Source organism: Amblyomma americanum, chromosome 11, assembly GCF_052857255.1.
Source record: "Amblyomma americanum isolate KBUSLIRL-KWMA chromosome 11, ASM5285725v1, whole genome shotgun sequence".
Classification (NCBI taxonomy): Eukaryota; Metazoa; Arthropoda; class Arachnida; order Ixodida; family Ixodidae; genus Amblyomma; species Amblyomma americanum.
The window spans coordinates 99632987-99655189 of NC_135507.1; the positions used below are offsets into that span (position 1 = coordinate 99632987).

The window sequence follows — 22203 nt, forward strand, 5'->3', positions numbered from 1 at the left end:
CTACGGATTCCTGTCACGACGCATGTGTGCCGTGCTCGGCTTTGACTGTGACTTCACCCGCTAGTGAACGGCCTGTGTGTGCCCATTATTGGTTGCACTATATATTTTATTTCTTATCATTTCAGCAAGAATCAAGTTTATAGTAAAATGGTTTACGACATCAGTTTTTGTTCTTTCACTCAGATGCAGGCAAAGTGCTGCGATATTTTTTAGATAAACGCAGAGTATTTCTTACGATCCTCACAAGTAATGCGCGAGACAGGCCAAGATTTTAGCAGCTTCCCTTTGCGATGACATCCAATTTTGTTTGTCTTTCCCCTTGAGGTATACGGGGAGCATTTTGATATTTGTAAAAACTGCCGTGAACACGTCGTGCAGAGCAGCACCACTGAAGTTTCAGAAATTCACAATAGCTTCACAATTTCTTTCTCTATGGCCTCACCTCCGTGCTTATGCATAAATAAAGCAGAGTGTTGATAAATGCCGTCTTTTTTCTAGAGACCAAAAAAAAGCGTTTACGTCAGGAAGTAACAAACGAACGATCCATGTTCTTTGGTTTTTCGCGTGATTGAGCGTGTTCGGTTTATCTTTATAATTTATTTGCTGGCTTCGTTGCTACGACGCCGACCTTCGACACATGAAATGTGAGCAAAACCATTCGCCTACTCACGCTTCCTATTGCGATAATTGTGGTGACGTCCTTATGAAGGAACAGCCTAGCACACGATGGGCCCAGCTGAGCGCGCTTTGTCTGCATCGCATCCACTTAGCCTCAAGCTGTTTCCAGCCTCGGCCCGTCATACGGCGCTGATGCAGGGAAAGGTCGCCGCTCGCGCACACCAGTTAAAGATTTGGGCGCCTGTGCATCCGACGGACCCAGACGATTCTCATTAAAGTACTACGGTGGACGTCGCTGTAGGCCCATGGCTACAGCCATGTCCAAGTTATGCTCATCCTGCTGCTTGAGTTACTGTTGAAGAGCTTCAAACATAAAACTGACCGCCCGTTCTTACATCTCTGCACGTCCACAAATGACAAACATCGACGTCTTCACGACCGGTTGACCAGAGCTGTTTGTTGCATGCAAACTACTGCGGCAGGCGACGCGATGTACGCTCGGTTCCTTCGCAACTCGCACTCCATTAACAGTCTCGTAATCAGTCACCTCGATGTGCTCGTAATTTAAGCAAATTATCACAGGCATCTGCACCATCTACGATTGTGCACCAACTTCAGAAGCGCAGAGATACGCACAATATCGGGGATCGAGCTTGTAATCCATGCATGGACACTCATTCCGTTGCGAAAACACAAAACTACGCCGCACGGACAGGCAATGAATACAACTAAGGTGCTGACAGGTATCCCAACCGCTAAAACGGCAGCAATATCTCGACACCGGCGGCAAGGTAACCTGATAGCTACACCGCATGATCATTCAGATATATCTACAGAACGTACTGCTAAAAAATAAAACCGCAACCAAACTCGGAAGGCAAATTAATACGCAATTTAAAAAGGCCCCTACTTGCACAGAGCAACAAAATAGGTCGGTACAATCGGCAGCCAGCACGCGCGCGACCATCTCACCACGACCGTTACGCCGCTACACTAGCTCCCAGACCGCGCGCAGGTAAACATCCAATGCATACTTACCCCAACCACTGCAGCGCAATCGCATTCCCGCTTTTTCTAATATTCCCCTTCGCACCTTTTTTTCCAACACTACCGCTATTATGGTCACACAACAAAATCACTTTTATTCCACGCAAGAAACTTCAACCAGCTGCAAAAACATAAAAAGATGCCGTAGACGGACAAGCAGGAAATTATGGGAATAATGAATAACTCCGCAAAAAGGTCGGAACAAGAGGGAGGAATGAATAACTGCGCCAAAAGGACGGGACAAGAGAGAAGCGCTTGTATCGCTTGGCTATTCTCTCTTGTCCCGTCCTTTTCGCGCAGTTATTCATTGTTCCCATAATGTCCTGCCAACTAGCTCCTCACCGTACTCTTCAAACAGTGAATACAACCAAGGTGCTCTCAGGCACTCTAACCGCTAAAACAGCAGCACTGTCTCGACAGCGGCCGCGAGGTACTACCTTGACAGCTACACAGCACGATTGTTCACAGATGTATCTACGGAACGTAATGCTACAAAATAAACGCGCAAATCCTTGGCCGTTTTGTGTCATTTACAGAACCACAACCAAACTCGGAAGGCAAATCAACATGCAATTTAAAGGGCCCCCCACTTACCTACAGCAAGACAACAGGTCGATACAATCGGCAGCCAGCACGTGAGCACGACCGCCTCACCACGACCGCTACGGCGAAACACTTGCTCATTTACTGCCAGTAACGCGCGCAACTACTTCCAATGCTTAGTTGACCCAGTCACTCCGGCCACTCCAGCAACTTTGCGTATAATAAATGTGAGTGTCATGCCATCTATGCTTATGTAATAAAACTTACTTCGTAGTTTTTGTAAATTGATAAGTTTTGTTTCAAAATAGCTTTGGCAGTTAACGCAAAAACGCCTAATAGAAGTAAATAGAAGCAGCGACCCTCTCCTACACTCTTGCGCTTTGCTCCTCGACTATCCTCGCGCGCCGGCTCTGCGCTCTGCGCACGGCACGCTTCACAGGCTGCGCACGGCTCGCTTCTCAGGTCATCGCGCGCTCGCCGGCCCGGTGTTTTCTCTGGCACACGTGAGCACGCCTAGTATTGCGTAATCTTGGTGCCGGTTGCATCATCTTGGTGCGGGTAGCTGGTGAATCATCAGGGAAAGCGGCAGAGCGAAGAAAGGAGAGACGCGGGACAAGCGCTTGTCCGCTCCCGTGTCTCTCCTTCGTCCTTTTTGCTTTGCGCTGCTCCTTTCAACTAAGATTGCAGTTTTTTCACACTATTATTTAACACAATAGATTGAAAGTGATGCGACATGCGTGACTCTACCACGAGCCACATTTATCACCTTCTCGTTCGAGCAATGAAAGCACTGAATGTGAGCGCTTGCGGCATGAACAGTCAAAGCGCACTCCGTCCTCCTCATTGCGGCAGAGTTTTTATTAGCCTAAGATTGACGTTACTCTTGCATATTCTTCAATATTTTTCGGAACACTGGCGCTCCGTTAAAAGTAGATTTCACCTAGCGCTGCATTTTCGAGAACATACTCATTATGACAGTTTTCGTGCGCAATCTACCGAGATAAAGATTGCGGTAATTTAGGTAAAGGTGTATTCTGAGAGAATTTTCAGAAGTCCGATTCGGTCATTCCAGCTCCTATAGGTGGCGCGGCGGCTGTACAACATGTCGGACGAGGCGGCAACAGTAAAATTCTATATTTAAAAAAACAACAAATCCAGGCTGCAAAATAGCTTGTGAAGTTCAATTCCTGCAATCTTAGTAACAGAGTCGAGTGCTCAACGCTGCCGTATGCTTTACTGACGTCCAAGGTGACAAGCGCAGCAAACTGTTTTCTACTGCGAGCTAATTTAATACGGCTCTCTAGGCCAGTATGAGCACACCAAATCGAACAACCCGGCCTGAAACCAATTTGACATGAATTCAAGAGAAAATTTTCCGAAAGGAATGACATGACACAGCGAAGAAGGACCCTTTCCACCAATTTCACTAGGTTCGATGTTAATGACAAAAGGCGTATGTTGTCTAAAGTTAATCTTCTAAAGTTAAAGCTTCCAAGCAATGGAACTATTTCAGCAAGACGCCACTCATGAGATATCCAAGGACCACTAATGGAATGGTTAACTAGGGCCAACAAGTCTGCAGGAGTATCATTGAACAAAATTTTTATCATAGATGAAGTGACCTTATCGGGGCCAGGAGCCGCTGGGGATAAGCCCAGAACAAATTGCGATGGCTCAGGCATGCATAGAGTGCATGTGAATATAGCAGGAGAAGGTAGAGCAGCTGTAAAGCAAAGCTCTAGGCCACACGCAATATCCTCTAAGGCTTTTGCGATGTCGGCAGGGGACTGTATGAGGGATTCAATGTTGGCAGCCGGTGGAATCACCTTGTTGCGCCTCATGAAATTAACAAATCTCGTTTATTTCCCGATTGTGAAAGGAAATCATCATTTGTATTATATTCCTCCTTTGCACGGGCTACAGTGTGCTTTCAATGTTGCAGCAGCATACTTATAATCCAACAAATTTATTGGGCATTGATTGATGAGAAGTTTCTTCCAAGCTGCTTTCCGTCGTCTGTATGCACGCGTGCACTGAGCATTCCACCAATTGTTCGCAATTGCACCGTTGGTTCCCTTAACCAAAAATTAGCTTTTGCCTTGCGTGGTCCAGTACAGAACATAGATGTGTAGCCTTGCTTTCGGCACTTGTCTGAGCGCAAGGGTCTGAAGTGATTTCGAAGGCTGATTTTAGCGTCTTTAAAGCAACCTTAATTTAATAACGTGCGCTACTGTCGCCCAGGAAGAGTTAATTAACACGCAAACTTGAAACTAATCGGTAGAGGATTACTGTTTGTTGCACGGTCAACAGGCGCCTAACACATGACAGACTCCTGGGGAGGAAAAAGTTAAATCTAAGGCAGACCGGCATTGACTCCGAACAAACGTAGGCAATCCTGAATTGTTGCAGATCAAGCTGTTGTCAGAAGCCCAGTCAAATAGTCTAGAACCCAAGCTGTCTGTTTTAAACCCCCACGTCACATGCTGCGAATTTAAGTCTCCAAGAAATGGAACCTGAGTTCGTCTACTAGACATAAATGAGTCAAGGGGCAGAGTGTCATGCACACCAGACGGGAAATATGCATTAGCTACCGTAAAGGGCTGTTGACCTGGGACACTGAGGTCAACCGCAAGGATTTCACAATCATTGTCCGCATATTGGAAAGAAATGTATGCCCTGTGGCAAAACTTTGTAGAGAGGAGCACTAACAACCCTCCCGCTCGTGATGACTGGTCAAGTCAGAACGGACGGTAATCCTTGAGATGATATTTGAAATTTGTAGTTAGTCATGTTTCCTCTAAAGCAACTATATCTGGTAGAAGCTGATTGCATAGGCAATCAAAATCTGTTCAAGCTGAGAATATAGATCGACAATTCCACTGAAGTACACTTAAGAACCCTATCTTGGCGGGAGTGCTGCAGCCGCGACTGCCTTTTCTGGAATCCTGGTCTTAGCATTTTGACTTGCGTTACTTTTCTTTATCTTTGACTGGGGGCAAGATGGGCCTGCAATATTCAGAGGAGACCCACTTCGTTTCTGGGCTCAGAGATCAGACTCCATATCCATAGAGTCCATAGCGGAAGCGTCAATAACGCTGTTCGGAGGAGAGGCCTGAGAGGTCTTTTGTTGCTCACATTGTTTTTGGCCCTATAGAGCGGAATTGATTACTACAGAAGTAGAAGTTTCCGAAGCCAAAGAAGGCAAGAGCGTTGCGGTGGACAGCTGCAGAAGATTGGTCATCTGAGCAGCTATGAGCTGGGAAATGCACGTGGATAAGGTTTCAATAATGCGATCCATTGCATTTGCCACAGCTTTCTCAACTGCCGCTGTAATAGCCTAGGACCAACTGGAATCCATCAAGGGTGAACATTTGGCAGCCACACTAGAGTAGCCTGAGGCTCTCTCCTTGACTGCGGCAAAAGCCTCTCTCCGCGTGCATCTGCGCTTGTCTATGAGCTCGAGCACCTAAACTTCTTGTGCTCGTGCAGGACAGTCAGACGAATCAGCAGGGTGAGCACCACTACAGAAAGAACATTTTTCTTGCAGTTCAGGACATTCCTCTCTGCAATGACGTTCCCCACAGCCACAGCAGCGTAAGGCCGATTTGCAGGCTTTGCCGCTGTGGTCAAATCGCCAGCAGTTTTGACACTACAGGGGCGACGAGTAGAAACCCGTCGACGATAAGTAGACACCACTCAGACATCGACGCCGCGCGCGGCCATGCCTCCCTCGGCACCGCGCCGACGAGCGGAGTTGCAGCAGTACGCGCAAATCTACGCACTATTCGGGGGCCCTTCCCGGTTTCTGTTTTAGTTTACCGCACGCGGGCGTGATTGCTTAGGCGCAGCGCTGTTTTTTTTCGAAAATGCGCCGAATTTTGTGACAGCGGTCGAATTTCAATGGAGGCGAAATTCTAGAAGGCCGTGTAATGTGCGATGTCAGTACACAGAGCCCCAGGTGGTTAAAATTTCCAGTCCTCCACTACAGCGTCCCAAGTAGCCAGAGTCTCTCTGGGACGTTCAACTCCCATATATATACATATATATCGGCTGTTTCACCATATAACTTGAGCCAAGGGTTAAAAAATAAATTATACAGGCGAGTGAAACTAGTTGCATATTGATGGCAGCCGTCTTGCGCATCACATGCAGTTTTTTGTTTTGCAATTAAGTTTAAGTTTAATTATCTAAATAACTATGACTTTAGACAACAAATTGCATTTGAAAAGATGTCGAGCACCTTCAGAAACTCCCATTCCATCAACTACGATAAGGAAACCCTCCCGTGTGTCCTTTTTTCCCAACTCCAAAGGAAGCCCGCAAAATAGAAAATAAACCACGTGGCTAATGCACTTGTGTGCCACGAAGTTGGTGCACCAGGGTTCTCTTGAGAGCAAAGCAGCTCTCACAGTGGTCACACTTGTATGGATGCTCCCTCTTATGGATACGAAAATGTTGCTCCTGGAGGACCTATTGAGCAAATCTGCTCCCGCAGTAGTCACACTTGTATGGTCGCTCACCTTATGGGGATGAAAAGGTTGCTCCAGGTGCGCCTTTTGAGCAAATTTGCTCCCGCAGTTCTCACACTGGTAACGACGCTCACTCCTGTGATTCGAAAATGTTGCTCAAGGTGGACCTTTTGAACCAATTTGCTCGTCCAATAGTCACACTTGTATGGATGCTAACTCGTGTCAGTACAAAGGTGGTGCACCAGGGTGCTCTTGAGCAAAGCTACTGATAGCTTCAGCTTTCGGCGGGCACATCCTTACACTTTCTATGGATGAAAAATTTATTGAACAGATTACCATTCCTGAAAACAGTTACGGCACACAATTACAACTGATAAAACACTCCCAAGCAGCAATTAAACCGTTTGTGACCTAATCAAGCTCATGGAAAAAGCAGATGCACTGGTACAGAAGCACAAATTTGAGATCGAAATGGAATACAGAGTAGATGGGCGGTTAATTTGAAAACAAAGATGCCAACCAGTAGACTGCATCTTCACTGTGAACATGGACCCTGTGCTGGGAGCCTAAACGTCAAGCGAGACCTTTTTCTGGTTGGCAGTGGTTTTCAAAAGAATAATTGCTCACAAAACAGAGGTAAATCTAAAAATAGAGTAGATATTTCTTCAAGCTCACTGGTTTTTAAAAATTTAACTACACAAGTTGTTTATAAAGTCACATACTTCTTTATATCAATGCCACCCTTAGAAATACAGTCAAGTTCAATTGAGTGTATAAGCAGAAAATATTATGCACAAGCTTTCTATAGAATTGCTGAAATACCCCAAAATCATCACTTTAAAAAAGAATTAGTACTGTTGAAATACTGAGGTGATTGCTTACCTCCAAATCTATAAAGTATGTTTGACAAGACTGATAATGCAATTTGTAATAAAATATGCCACATGCAATGATAGCAGATTATTCGACAACACATAATGCACAGGAACCTAGTGCAGTAAATCCATCATTTTTAAAAACTTAAACTGAGAGATAACTCTAAAAACTTGCAAATAAAAGCGAGCAATGTTTATCATCAAGCAGCTAAGCTTTGCTTCTCAGCTCTTAAGTCTTAATACAGCCAACACAGAAGCATAGAAAGAATAATGAAACAGCATGCTTCTCTGGTGGCATTACACTAGCAAAACTCCTTTGATGTAAGTCAATTTCCTTGCTAAGGCAAAATACTCCAACCACAATTGACACCAATTAAATGCGCTGAAACTAATCATATGACAAGATCATATCTGCACATGCCACGATTTCAGTTTCATGACATTACCAGCTTGGTATGTTCAGGTTTCTTATGGAGTGAAAGCAACCAGAGTATTTCTCTGTGCAGCAGTACCATGAAGGCATGTAAATTTGCCATTTTTTCTTGAGAAGGCAAATTAAAAAGTGAGGCAAGTTAGCAAGCAGTGGTTTTAACATCTAATGATGGGAAAATCTAGCAAAACTTTGAACTGTGGCTTTTACAGCATGTTTGTTGTTCTCATGGCATTTTAAACTGTTTTTCTTTATATATTCTGCAGAACAGATAGTGATAAGGTGTATTACTCTTATGGGCTAGCAAATGCTTAGCAAGGGTTGTACTGTGTGTAAAGGCCATGGCGCAGAGCTGGCACTGGAATGGTTTCTCACCCGTGTGGTTGCAAAGGTGTTTCACCAGCGTACTTTTGAACAAAGCTGCCATGACAGTGGTCACACTTCTATGGACGCTTACCCGTGTGGGTACGAAGGTGTTGCTCCAGGTGGGACTTCCGAGAAAAGTTGCTGTCACAGTGGTCACACTTGTATGGTTGCTCACCCATGCGGATGAGAAGGTGTTGGTTCAGATGGCCCTTTTGAGAAAAGCTGCTGTCACAGTGGTCACACTTGTATGGACGCTCACCTGTGTGGGTGCGAAGGTGGTTCACCAGGGTGAGCTTTCGAGCAAAGCTGCTGTCACAGTGGTCACACTTGTATGGTCGCTCACCCGTGTGGGTACGAAGGTGTTGATCCAGGGTGCTCTTCAGAGAAAAGCTGCTGTCACAGTGGTCACACTTGTATGGTCGCTGACCCGTGTGGATGTGAAGGTGTCGGTTCAGGGGGCCCTTTTCAGAAAACCTGCTATCACAGTGGTCACACTTGTATGGACGCTCACCCGTGTGGGTGCGGAGGTGGTTCACCAGGGTGAGCTTTCGAGTAAAGCTGCTGTCACAGTGGTCACACTTGTATGGTCGCTCACCCGTGTGGATGCGAAGGTGTCTATTCAGCTGGCCCTTTACAGAAAACCTGCTGTCACAGTGGTCACACTTGTATGGACGCTCACCCGTGTGGGTACGGAAGTGGTGCATCAGGGTGTCCTTTTGAGCATAGCTGCTCCCACAATGGTTACACTTGTAGGGATGATCATCCATTTCAGTGAGAAGGTGATGCTTTAGGTGGTTTTTCGTGAAGCTCCGATTGCAGTGGGGGGACTGGTGCATCTGCTGACTCATGTTCTTTTCGGACAGCACTCTAAGCTTGAGATCAGCTGTGACGAGGCCTGCACCAAGAAAGGAGGGTGTTAGAGAAATATGAGACCCTGCGTGTTATAACTAATTTGGTGGTGGCAATATTACACATTTAACTTAACATGTTTATTACAAGGTCAATGGGTTGAGCATCAAAACAAAGATGAGTTTAAACAAAATTTCCTCGCATTTACAAATTTTCATGAAGCTGGAGGGAGAATGTTTTAACTTTCAAACAATTACTCAGAGCAGTGAGCATACTCTATAGCCAGCTTAAGAGTTGGAGCAACTTAGACAAAGTGCTCGTATAATGTATGGCTTCATCGAGATCTTCCAAGCCTTGCCAAGTTTTTCATGAATAACATAACGCCTATAAGCTTTCATTACTGACACTACACTGGCAATAAGCGTATTCAATCTGTCTATTAAAGCAAAGTAAAAAAATTACACAGTCAAAACTCCTCTAATAACCCTAGCACAATGAGGCCTGGAGGTCTGACGAAAAAATTCAGAATGAAAATGATCACTGAAAACCACAAGGACAAAACCAGTTCTGTCAGCCGACTCACCAATATAATACATAGCACTAAAGATAAGCATGAATCATTAATAGCAAATCACAATGAACCAGACTAGACAGATAAATCCCAACAGCAAATAGGGACAGAACTATAATTTCCTGTAAACATAAGATAAAACAGAACTGACTAAAATCACCACACATCTATCAGCACACCAAAAGGTATAACTAATGCTGTGCAGAAGCATAGAGAAAATAACCCATGAAAAAATTAGACATGAAAGCTCACAAGGATGGCATATCCATAATAGAGACTATAACGCTAAACTGACAAGATTACAGCACACAAAGCAAGACAGAGTATGATGCACAAAAGGCACAGCCACACAAACATGCACTTTTTCTGCTGCAGTTTATTTTTTTGTGTACACTTTAGCTTGTGTCTGCAACTTGTGCTGCAGTCTACTGGATCACAAGGTTTCCTCAGAAATCATGCATAATTCCACTTATAGAATGTTTCACGACATCCATTGTTCATGTTGCAATGATGGTTGGTTGGTTTATAAGGTTTAACATCCCACAGCAACTCAGGCTACCAGGGATGCCATGGTGGAGGGCTCCAGGTAATTTCGACCACCTGGGTTACTTGAACCTGTACTGACATCACACATTACATGGCCCCTAGCGTTTTGCCTCCATCAAAATGCGACCACAGCAGCTGGGATTGAACCTGTGTCTTTTGAGTCAGCAGCCAAGTACCACATAACCACTGAGACACCAAGGCTGGTTGCTGCAATGATGAGGCAGTGTTCCAGGCATTAACAAGGCAGGGTCCAATACGTCCCATTTTGTGCAATGACACCAGTCTGAGATCACTGGCTGTGCTATTTCACATTATGAACATCAAGCAGTTCAGCCTTCAATATGCTGGAAACATTGGTTTCAGAAGATGGTCCTTTGGGCAGCTTGTGTACTCATTTGTTGCTAATATCCGTTTCGATGCCTGCAAAATGAAATGGAGCAAAAACGTTGATTAGAATAAAATCTGCAAGGCTGCAAACCACAGTATTCTGTTAAAGAAGTATAAACACGTTATTTTGAGGGCACATTTTCTTCTCTACAATTATGTAGAAGAGACTACTGTGCATGAATCACCACGTGATATTTTGGTATGGCCAGTAAATAATTTATAGTCAAGTTGTTCGGTCATGCTTCTTCAGTTCCAACAGCTGAACGATGGCTGTGACATCAACATGTGCATGTAGGTCACATGAGGCATGACAGAACTGCAATATAATCACGGTTTATGCATTTGTTGCCATGCCGTCACAACAGGCTGTGACTGGGTTTAGCGTTATCGTAAAATAAAACGAGGAAGCAGCGGTTTTATCACAGTTCTTTTGTGCCTCACATGACTCATAAGCAAGAAAAAGCAAGAATACCAATCTTCGAAGAAAGTAAGGGCTCAAGTTATTTTAACTATTACCCAATATCTCCAACAAGCATCCCCTCAAACCTACTTGAACATATAAAAGAAGTTTTATGGCACACTTTGAGGCAATTAATTTCTACACTGAAGTGCATAGTTTTAGTCAGCTACTGAACAACATGGGCTACAAAACACAGAAAACATGATCAAATGAAGGCAACTGTATAATCACTTAATAGTTTTCCGGCGTTAAAGCAAAACAAAAATTGCTAAAGGGCCACACAAAGGGGTGTTTAAGCTTGCCTTTAAAATGTTTGCACTATGTAAATTACAGGGAACCGAGTTTTCATGCCGCGTACGAGACGCAAAAATCGAGGGGGAAATTTACAATTTTTTTTTTAAATTCCCGCTTTCGCATCTTGCGCGAAAACCTGGCAGACGACGTCACGTCTTGCAAATGACGTCAGCAGCCGGGGCAATCACTGGTTCACAGCGCCAAATTCTTTCAGATGTCACGTGCTACCGCGGCCACTCCGCACGCTCCACAGCCGGCGGAGGTAGGGGAGGGGTCGAGCGAGTGGGGCCGGTGAAGGAGCGCCGCCATGTTTGCGTGCAAGAGGGCACGAATACGTGAAAGTTGAAAATTTTGTCTGATATATTTCAGCTTCCATAAAATTCATTAACATAATTCTTGCGGGGGGATAGTTATGAACTGTTATCTTTTAACATCCCAGACATATTGCACCTTTCATGAGACCCCCTTTCTGGGTCCCTTTAATGGAGATGAAACACTTCTTCGAAAGGCCTGTGCAATTTATGTGCAATGTAGCACGGTACAACTTATAAAAATGTTATCAATAGGGTGCCGCATTACTCCACTGACCAATCCCACCATTAAAATTAGCTATCTTAAGTTCTACTGTGTTGAACAATTAAGAGGGATCAAGACTTTTGACCTCATAATAAAGTCATGTGATCAGCTTTCTTAAGAAAACACTAACAGATTTCTTCACATAGAAATTCTGTCCAGCAGCCATGAATGTGACCAGTTGCACTGTGGGCTTAGTGTTATCCAAACATTCCAGTCATAATTAATCTCTTCCAAGCGATCATTTACTGTTACACAGGGTGCCATACTGTTTTTTTAGTGTGCGATTAGCCTTCTCAAGTAACAAGAAACGCTTTGAGAGATTGCTTTTTTCTTAACAGAGAAATTCTGTGCAGTGCTTATGAATGTGAGCAGATTCACTTCAGTCTTAGTCGTATACGACCATAATAATCATAATTTCTCTCTTTCGAACATGCAGGCTGTTACACTGGGTGCTGTGCTGTCTTCTTTAGGGCACGATTAGCCTTCTTAAGAAGAAACACTTCGACTCACTACTTTCTTGTCATTGAGAAATTCAGTGCAGCAGTCATGAATGTAGGCAGTTTTATTATCAACTTATTCGTATTTATTTATTTATTCATACATACTGCAGCCCCAAAAGGGCTCTTGAAGGAGTGGGGATATAATATACATGGTAAGCAGTTGTGTATATATGTTGATTCATGCATGTGCACATACATACCAGAACATTCAAGACGCAATATAAAACGAACCAAGCATAGGTGTTAATGACGTTCAATGGCAGCCAAAAAATATGGAAGTGCAAGAGAATTAATTTCGCATGGCAGGCAGTTCCAGCTTTCGACAGTATGTGGGAAGAAGTGGTATTTACATCTATCAGTGCATGCGTAAAGTGGAGAAATATTTAAACTATGACGGCACCTAGTTTATAATGCAGTAGAAAAATTAACATGGGTTCTCACTGCCATGAGGTGCCGAGAGTTAATGAACATGTATATATGCCTGAGGAACTCGGACTACCTGCTCCTTGAAAGTGGGGTTGGAGATAGTGCACAGAGATTAGACGAGTTAAAATTCTCTGTCGTAGCAACGGTAGATAAAACGATTTGCGTTCTTATGGACAGATTCAATTTTCTCGCACCACAGTTGTTGACATAGATTCCAAACAACAGAGCTGTATTCGATAGGCAGTCGGGTCAGTTTTGTATGCTAAATGTTTAACATGGCGTGATGCTGTGTGTAATCTATGCCGTAGATACCAGACTCTCTGAAGTGCTTTACTGCAGGCTAGATTGATGTGCTTGGACCAAGAGATGTTAGATGTGAACAGCAGTCTAAGGTATATATCCAGCCGTATCAATCCTAATTAACCTCCTTCCAGTGTCCTGTCCGTTGCTACACAGGGTGCCGCGTTACCCTTTTTAATGCTCCAACAGCAGATCAACGACTTTCCACTCGCTTATAGGCACCCTGCGCCTTCCAGGTGTGTCTAACGTCCATGCTGTGTTCAGCGCCACCAGCGGCGAGTTTTTCAGTTTTGCATCCCAAGGGGAATAGTGCTGTTGATATTTTAATAGCGTGGCCGGGCCGGAGAAGGAACGAGGAAGAACGGAGACAAGGAAAACTCTAAATGACTATTTACATAATATGGAATTAAAAGCAAATGAGAATGCCTACAATGTCCAATCAAGCGAGCAGATGTAGGCAGTGCAGAAGCAGCAACTTATTGCAAATCTTTAGGAGCTCTCACCAGCTACCTTCTCTACAATGTCCAAGGGAGGCTTCGGTTGTGCTTCCGTGTCAGCAGACACTAGAAACTAACAAATACTCCAGGCAACCTTACTTGTAAAGCCACATAAAAAAGCTGGCAAATTTAAAGCTCAATGTTACCCCGTAGCGCCGACGCAAGAACCAACGCCACACTGGGCCATTGCTTACCTGTACTTCCGCTTGTCAGCGGACACTCACAATGCGCAGCTAAACCTATGTACAAGTGCATGCTGCAAAGTGAGGCTCCAGCACAGGAGTTCCTGGAAGAGGTAGTCTGTTCATGTGCCGCACCTTGCGCGGCCGCAGACAGGCTTCAGCATCCACGACAAGACAAATACCGAAGGCGTTAAGTTTGTGTTTACACCTGCGAGCTCCAGACGCCATGCGACAATTATTTGTTCCGTACCCCGGCCGCACATCCCCAACACCTGGGCAGCATGAAAGAAATGCTTGTATGCATTCATTTCAATTCCGGAATTTTGACCGGCGAGCAGTGCATGCTACTCTGTGGCTCGCTGAGTTTCACTTGCCGTGCAAGAACTTCTGCAGTGTCGCCGCAGCAGGGCAGGTGGCTTTCTTTCACTGAACCCGCGTAGTCAGTTTGGCCTTAGTGCGGTGCCTATCGCATCTGGAGAGCCGCGGTGAAAGTCTCAGACGATTACACTGTTGGCCAGCCTTCGGCCTTACAATGTTTTAGGCACGTACTTTGTCCTTTCTATAGAAACTACCGAATGGCTTGGCTCTCCTTGTGCACAGCCGCCTTCTGGACACTGCACTGGCTGTTCTGTCCTACGCGCCTCCCTTTCTCACAGTGCCCTCCCCCTTCACATCTGCTCTTTGACGCAGCACCGAGCCACATTTCCCACTTAAATTCTAATGATTGGCTAACACTTTCGATGAGTCACTGCACGTCGTACACCAAAATTCTCTTGACTGCGCTTTACTTTCTGCTGAACCCAATAATTTGCTCTCCTGAGGCTTGCTATCCAACCCTATGATGCAACTCCCTGTCCCGCAACCTGATCTGAACCACGCTCTTTCACTAACGTTGCGTTGTGGCCCGAGGTTTCAGCGGTGCATTGAAGTGACTTGCTGCCACTCTTACAGTAAAGCGTTGTCTCCAATACTTGGCTACTATTGTTCGCCAGCCACATAGAAAAAGGGTCTCCTTTGTATTCTTTAATGCACTGGCCTATGAACTCGCTACTCTCTTCTTGAAGGAAAGCACCACCCTCACTTGTCAAAGCAGCCTCTGCTCGAGGGTTAGAGACAGGCGCTTTGCCTTTGTTCGCGTTATCAGTGTTCGCCAACAAAGCAGATTGCTCGGCATTGTTTTTGATGGGCTAGCTGCAACTCGTTTTCTCCGGTTCTAAATCTACACGTACTGCCTCTGCAGCTGCGGAACTGGCGTTCCTTTCTAGTCCTAAACCTGCACTGTCGTTACACTCCTAAGCAACGGCTGTCCCCAGCTGACCAAGCGGGGTTCCTAGGCTGGTCGGATGACACTCAGATGGGAGCGCTGCCCGCTTCCATCACTTCATACTTTAGAGTGTGCCTCTCCACGAATGTCAAAATACCCGTAAAGAGCTCTTATTACCGTCTCACAGGTGTTGACCTCTTCATCAGTCCGGTGCACTTATACACCTAAGACATTACCTGGGAGGATGGTCAGCAACATCTTCAACCAGCAGCCCTGGTCTAGCTCTCCCTCAGCGCAAATTTGCTCGAAATTTGAGAGGAAAGTTGTAAAACTTTCTCCTCTTCGAAAACTTCTCAAACGAGCTCTCGCTTTTTCCCATTTCAGCAACTGAACTTTAGGTATGAGCTCCTGCAGCTGTTGTTCATGCAGTTTTTATAGCTCAGCCCGTCTCTCGCGGCGCTTGGTTTGCCAATCTCTTCCTTGTTCCTCGTGAAGTTTTTTTCCTTTCCTGCTCTTTCTCCGCGCCGAACCTTCGCTCCAGAATCGTTTCCAAAGTGTCGTCTGCCTCCACGACTGTCACCTCCTCCACCTGCATAATGCTCAAAATCGCTTCTGTTGTTTCAGTGGGATATACTGAAATGTGCAGTCCTTCCAAAATTTTAAGGAGGTCCTCTAACTTGAACATCCATTATGTTTGACACCTTGTTCCGCCAATTCCTGCTGAGCACAAGCCTCAGCTTGAAGCGAAAACACAGAATTGCCGAAATCTCATTTCTCAGGCTGTAAACAAAAATAATCAGGATACGTTAATTCCATTTAAATGTAGTCTGTCAGCGCTATCTTTTCCTGTCGGCAAGGATTGCACGCATAATCTCGACAAAAGCGCATATCAGCTGGTTGAACGCTGATCTAGAGCAAGCGGGTGTACTGTACAAATTTAGCTGCATACCGTATTTGTATGAAACACAGCTTTACTTGTATCTGTATGTAATACAGGCTAGCACTTGAATGAATGGCGCTACAATCCTACCTTGGATGTTGGCAGCGCGTTTGCTTGGATGATGATCCGCCTCGAAACTTCTCTTTATTTCTTTAATTAGCTAAACACGGGGAGATGCATGCGTATGGTATTTCCCACAAGTTTTCAGCATTTGTGGCAGAAGGCCCGAGCATCAAGCTGTACAACAGTTGACGACGATACAATCAGCGCACTTCGGCTGCCGTAATGTGAAAACCGTGTGGCCACATATATGCCCGCATAGATGCCTCGAGCAATGTGCTCATGAGGGCTTTTATTAAAGGATATGCTTCAATCAATCCAGCATTTCTCGAAGCATACCTGCCTTTCCACTGTGCAGAACGCAGCGAATACCACACGCTGCCATATCAATGCTACAATTCGCTGAGCACGTTCAGCACATGCATATATGCCCGCTTACTGGGAGCGGGAATCTGCAGCCCCCTCGTGAAAAGCATCGAACGCCATCACAATATCAGCTGAGCGCACAAAATTAACAGCAGAAATATTTTGTGTGTATCCATACGATCGTAATATGAACCGCTTCCGAGGTGGTGAGACGATTGCAACTCGGATCAAGCACACGTATGCAAAACCAATAAACAAATAGCGAGAACTACCACAAAAGGGAGCCGCTGCTGGGGCCACAGACGATATGCACCATGGTCTAGTCGAAACAAGCGCCTGCATCGCGCCAAACATCGCACGAAGAACCATGGTCCTTCCAGTATGTATGAAAATGGCCACAACCACTTCCCACTACCATGCCACCTATCCGTCGTCTGCTGGTTGCCCGAGCACTGCCAGCACAAAAGCGTCCTGGCAAGTCTGGCTGCCCGGTGGCAGCCAGAAAGCGCTCATCCAGCCAGTAGGTACACTGCCACAATAATAAAAAAAAGAAAAACGAACACGTTCTGGGCAGCCACCGGAAGTGCGAGGGGTAGTCCGACAAAATCCAGCGCCTGGCTCCGCATTCTCGCAACCCACAGTCAGCCAGCAGGTAGCCAAAAACGGATAATCGAAGAGGCCCAATGTGGTAATGCCCACGGCAGGAGGCGGTGCTGATACTCTCTCACAGCTCGGTCGATGGAAAGGGGAATCCTCGAACACTGTCGCGTCGATGTCATCAATTCATTCCGGTCAGTGCCTCTGTCGGGAAGGAATGGCACGTCGATTCCCAGCAGGTGAATGAACCCCTTTGTACTGCCCGGCCTGCTGACCAAAACATGGGACCTCTGCCAACGTCCCGGCTGTGTTTAAATTTAAATCCCCAGCACAACTTTTCAACAGCATCACTATGGTCGGCGACCCCAATGCGGACAAGCCACTTGACGCTGGCTCTGTCGCCGCCGCTAGTGTGGTCACCCCAGTCGAGGGAGTTCGCGCCTTAATTCACTTAAGCTGGAGTGCATCCGGATCATAACAGCACCCTATACGAGTACATGACAAAAAAAATTTTCCAACCAGTTTTATGATTTCACAGTGCACTGAAGATGTCGTGTACATACTACAGTGTACATACTATGAAATTAGCTTGCTAATCAGCCAACATCAATCCGATCGCACTGTGTACGCTGCAGGCAAAAATACCCGTAGGTGCCCTTCTGGTGAATAACACAATTTACAACTCAGCATGGCGTGTTTGCATGGGTTTCGCTGCAGCACGAACATATCATGTGCCCGCGCTATTAATAAAGCTATTTTTTTTTCATTAAGCCCACCCTCTATACCATTGTGAAATAGGCGTTTCAGGCTGGGTAACATTATATTTATTTATTTCTAAATATAAAACCACCGAAATTCACTTTTCTGTGATTGCAACTACTGTGACACGCCGTCAACGCCGTGACTATTCCCGTGAGTGGACCGGAGGTGCAGAGAGCGCGGTGTCATTCTCTATGTCGCCACCGCATTGGATTTTGTAACGTATTTTATCAATAATAGCACAAACTGTGCACTGCGGTTAAAGCTGTGACAAAGGTACTGTTACAATTTAAAAATTATTAACTTATTTTTTGTGCCACAGCAAGCAGAGTACTAAGTATAATGAGAGGACGATACAAAAGAAGCGTCAGTTTTGCACGCTCTGCATGAGCTAGGGTAGCCATGGCGCCAATGGTTGCAAGGACAGCATGTGCGATTTCTCATCGCATTCCATGGGAACGTTGCGTTCAAGGACCCCCCCCCCCCCGACATGGAATTAACTTTTCACTAACTATGCTTGGAGAGATTTTTCAACAGTTCTTTTCTTGACGGGGCAGAAGGAAGACAGTTTACTTGCTTTACTACTCGGCGAAGTGGACACAGCAGTACGAATTAGGACTACATGTCATTTTCACTGGCTGGAATCGTGCCCCTACAGGAGCGTACTCAGTTCGCTCATTGAAGTGAACTTTATGCTATATTTTGCGTTCGTAACGTAAGAATTCTAGCACATTTAGCGGCATGTTATATTTTTATGCTCACTCACTTGGCTGTTTTGTCAAACTCGATCACTGTGCATTGAAGCAAAGGCTGGTGATGTATGCAACCAAGATCTACAACCGAAATGTGTGCATGCAAACGGATGGTGTGCCAAAGTGCGCGTGGAAGCAAACTCCACTCGGCACAACTGCTTTTTAGTGCCGCAAGAGCATCCCTTGATGGCTCATAGACTTACATCAGTAAATTACTGGGCTTGTTTGTAGTGGTTGCTATGTGCTATTCTCTTGCCATGTATAAAAATAAACTACGTTATGTACTGTTTTGCAGCAATTCCCTGAACTTTTGCCTCAGTGAATGTTGGTCATTACAGGTAAGCGTACTTTAATGCATACATTATCAAGTGTGTGATATTTCACTATTTTGCTGCTGCAGCCTTGTCCCACTGGGAAACGTTACACTATGCAGAGTGACATCTCCCCAGCAATTCAGGACCTGACTGATATCCTGACCGATTCACGACTCAATAAAAGCTGAGAGGCATCTTGCATGTGCAAAGCATTAAAGGCATTATGGAGCAAATAAATCTAAAGTTCGCACAGATCTTTTTACTACTGTGCTTTCATCACTTGAACGTTCAGGGAGAAGCTTTGCGAACATGCAGGCAGTGTAGCCCATTCAATGCTGGGCACATCAGGCATGAATTTCAAGTGCAACATTGCTCTCTGGGTTTGGTGAACTACACTGCCTGTATAAACATCACAAGCTTCCTGAAGCGCCACCAGTGACTGGTTTCAACGAATTTCCCGTTCTACTGGGACCAGTTGCCAACTGGCTTAAGGAACAAGTTTCCAGTTGGACTGGCACCAGTAGCCAATTGGTTTAAGGAACAGATTCCAGTTCAACTGAGACCAGTTGTAACTGGACCAGATGAAGTCGAGAATTGTTCCTTAAACCAGTTAAACTCGAACCAAATGGTCCCAGTTGAAAATTTTCACCTGGGCTCTCAAGAGCAGTAGCACCTCCATGACAAAAAAAGTGCAAGGTCAACTGCCTTCTGCACATCACACTACATTACTTTGGCATTAAGTACATTGGCTAACTACTTGCAGTAATCTGCACTTAACGCCCTGCATTCACTCCAGAACGGATGACAATAAGACCTTCAAATGAAAATCCTACGAGCATGCTGGCATTTGGATGTAAAGCTTTACATCATGTATGCAAGCGAGTTGCTACACTGTAAAGTTTCTGTGAACTAGGAAGAATTCATAGGCATATCTTGCCTTGCTCTTGCTGACGTGGGCAGAAATTGAAAGTCGACGTCATAGGTGGCCTAACTGCCTCCACATGGGTAAGTGGTGTGGGCCTTTCCCTGAAAATTAGAATAAACAAAATCGTTTGCAAGCCACCAAGCTGATTTAGGAAGCAGGTACGAAAATTGAATAAAAAGGATGTCAAAATATGGAAGTGAAACCTTGCACTGTGTGCAAAGGCTGCTGCTGCTATGGTTGCTGGCTCATGAACCTGCATTTTCAGGACAGGAAGGGTCACAGAATGCGGATATGAAGCTAAATTATCGAAACAAAACTTACTCTGTTTGCATATTTGTGCCACATGGGCCCAACATGAAGATTGGCTCTGGCAACCGACTTGCATTCCTGTTCATGAGTAGACAACAATAAATAAACTTGGCTGGTACAATATGCATTTTCATCTTATATATATGGCTCTGGCCTTGTATAAGCACCTGTAAATGCAGCTTGACTCTACCTCGTAAAAGCTTGTTAACCTTTACTTAGCCATATAAAAGATAAAAATACATACCTGTTTTGCATCGATTGCGCTTCCATTTCACAGTAACCAGGAACATGGCCTGCACTCCTGATCAATTGAACATGTGTTGAAAAGGTTATTACAAAAAGAGGCAAGCTGTAGTCATTCAGACATACACTCAAGCTCCAGAAGCATCCAATGGCTGGGGAACATTGTTCAACAATATGAACTTAAAATTTTAAAAGCAACCAAAAAATAGCTCACCTTAACAGATTCACTGCGTCATGGATCACCAGCAGCTCAAGTCATTTATCCGTGCTTATTGTTAAGTCTAAAGAGGAGAACCTCAGTATAACATCTGTCTGAGGCATTCTTTGTGGAACCCAGTAATCAAAACTACACAGTGTAAAAAGCATGACATGACCCACCAGTGACCCACGATGCAATGAATGTATTAAGCCAACCACTTCTGAATTTTCTGACGCTGTTTTTCAAAAAAACAGTCCTAGCAAAATTTTTAGGCTGCAAATAAAGGCATGTAAGCTCACCTTGAAGTCTTTGCATGGTGTGTAGTGGTGTGGAAGGTGCCAGGGATACTACTGTAAAAAAAAGTAATTACTCAATGAGGACTTAGGTACCATACCAATACATATCAAATGTTGATGGCCCATGAAATGTGCTGCTGGATCTTGGAACTAGTTGTGGGAAGCTAGCGACAGGTTCTGGGGCAGCGGTAGGCATAGCGGCGGCACTGGTCACTTGTGTGATGCAGGGATTATGTGCCGCAAGAGGCATAGCAGAGGCACTTGGTGCGGGATTACCAGTAGCAGTGGTGCTGCTGGGTGCAGGCATAGCCTGGTGTGTGGATAGAGGAAATGTGAAGTTCAATAAGCATGGGGATTCAATTTCATATATGGTAACCATTTTACTGATTTGCAAGACAGCTGTAGCTTTACCTTCCCAGTCAAAAAAAATTAGATAATAGAAGTTTCCAATTGGGCCCATTGAACCCAACTGGTCAGCCAATTGGACCCATTGGGCCAAAATGGTCAGCCAATTGGACCCATTGGGAGCCAACCGATCAGCCAATTGGGCCCATTGGGAGCAAAATGGGCAGCCAGTTGGACTGATGAATCCAACTGGTCAGCCCAATTGCTTTTCCTTATTCCAACTGGACTACCCAATTGGTTCCCTGCTCCCAAATGGACTGGTCCAACAGATGTCACGTTGTGGTGATGGCAGTCCAGCGGTCAGAAAGATAGAGAAAATAGCTTCCGAACGAAACTCTTTCGGCTGACTTGCGCCACAATGTACTGAATGACTTGGCGGCGACGAAAGCAACAAGTATGCTCGGCGGTTGTCGAACAGAATGCCCACTATTCTCGACCGTGCTCAATTTAAAGCTGATGACAGTTTGGAACAAAGTTATGACAGTTTGGAACAAAGAAAAGGTTCCGCCTCGGTGCGATCAATTGAGATAAATTTGTGTGCCAGCAGCTTTCAAGAAAGAACAAACAGTAGAAAGATTTGCGGCAATATTGACTTTAAATTGTGAATGAAATCGGCACTGGCAAGACATAAGCATTTTCACAAATATACAAACAGTCAATTTTTCAGAAACTGGCAGCTCTGCCATAGCCTCACTCCGTAGATCATCATACTGCAGCTCAAGTTGATCCAGTCAACCGGTCAGCGAGGTTATCCACATTTTCACATAATGCAGAGTAGTGCACAAAATAGTCAAATATTAACAATTTCTAAACAAAATTGCAGTACTTAAATTTAAAA

General features: G+C 45.0%; 1 long non-coding RNA gene and 1 pseudogene across 1 annotated transcript; both read right to left on the reverse strand.

Moving 5' to 3' along the window:
- Positions 1 to 6899: 6899 nt before the first annotated feature.
- On the reverse strand, positions 6900 to 15458 carry LOC144109825 (uncharacterized; annotated as a pseudogene).
- Positions 15459 to 19924: 4466 nt separating this feature from the next.
- On the reverse strand, positions 19925 to 20525 carry LOC144110564 (uncharacterized). Its single transcript, XR_013309869.1, has 3 exons — positions 20467 to 20525; positions 20235 to 20300; positions 19925 to 20014 (listed from the first exon to the last, which is right to left on the reverse strand). It is a non-coding gene; the product is annotated as an uncharacterized LOC144110564 (long non-coding RNA).
- Between the last annotated feature and the right edge of the window lie 1678 nt (positions 20526 to 22203).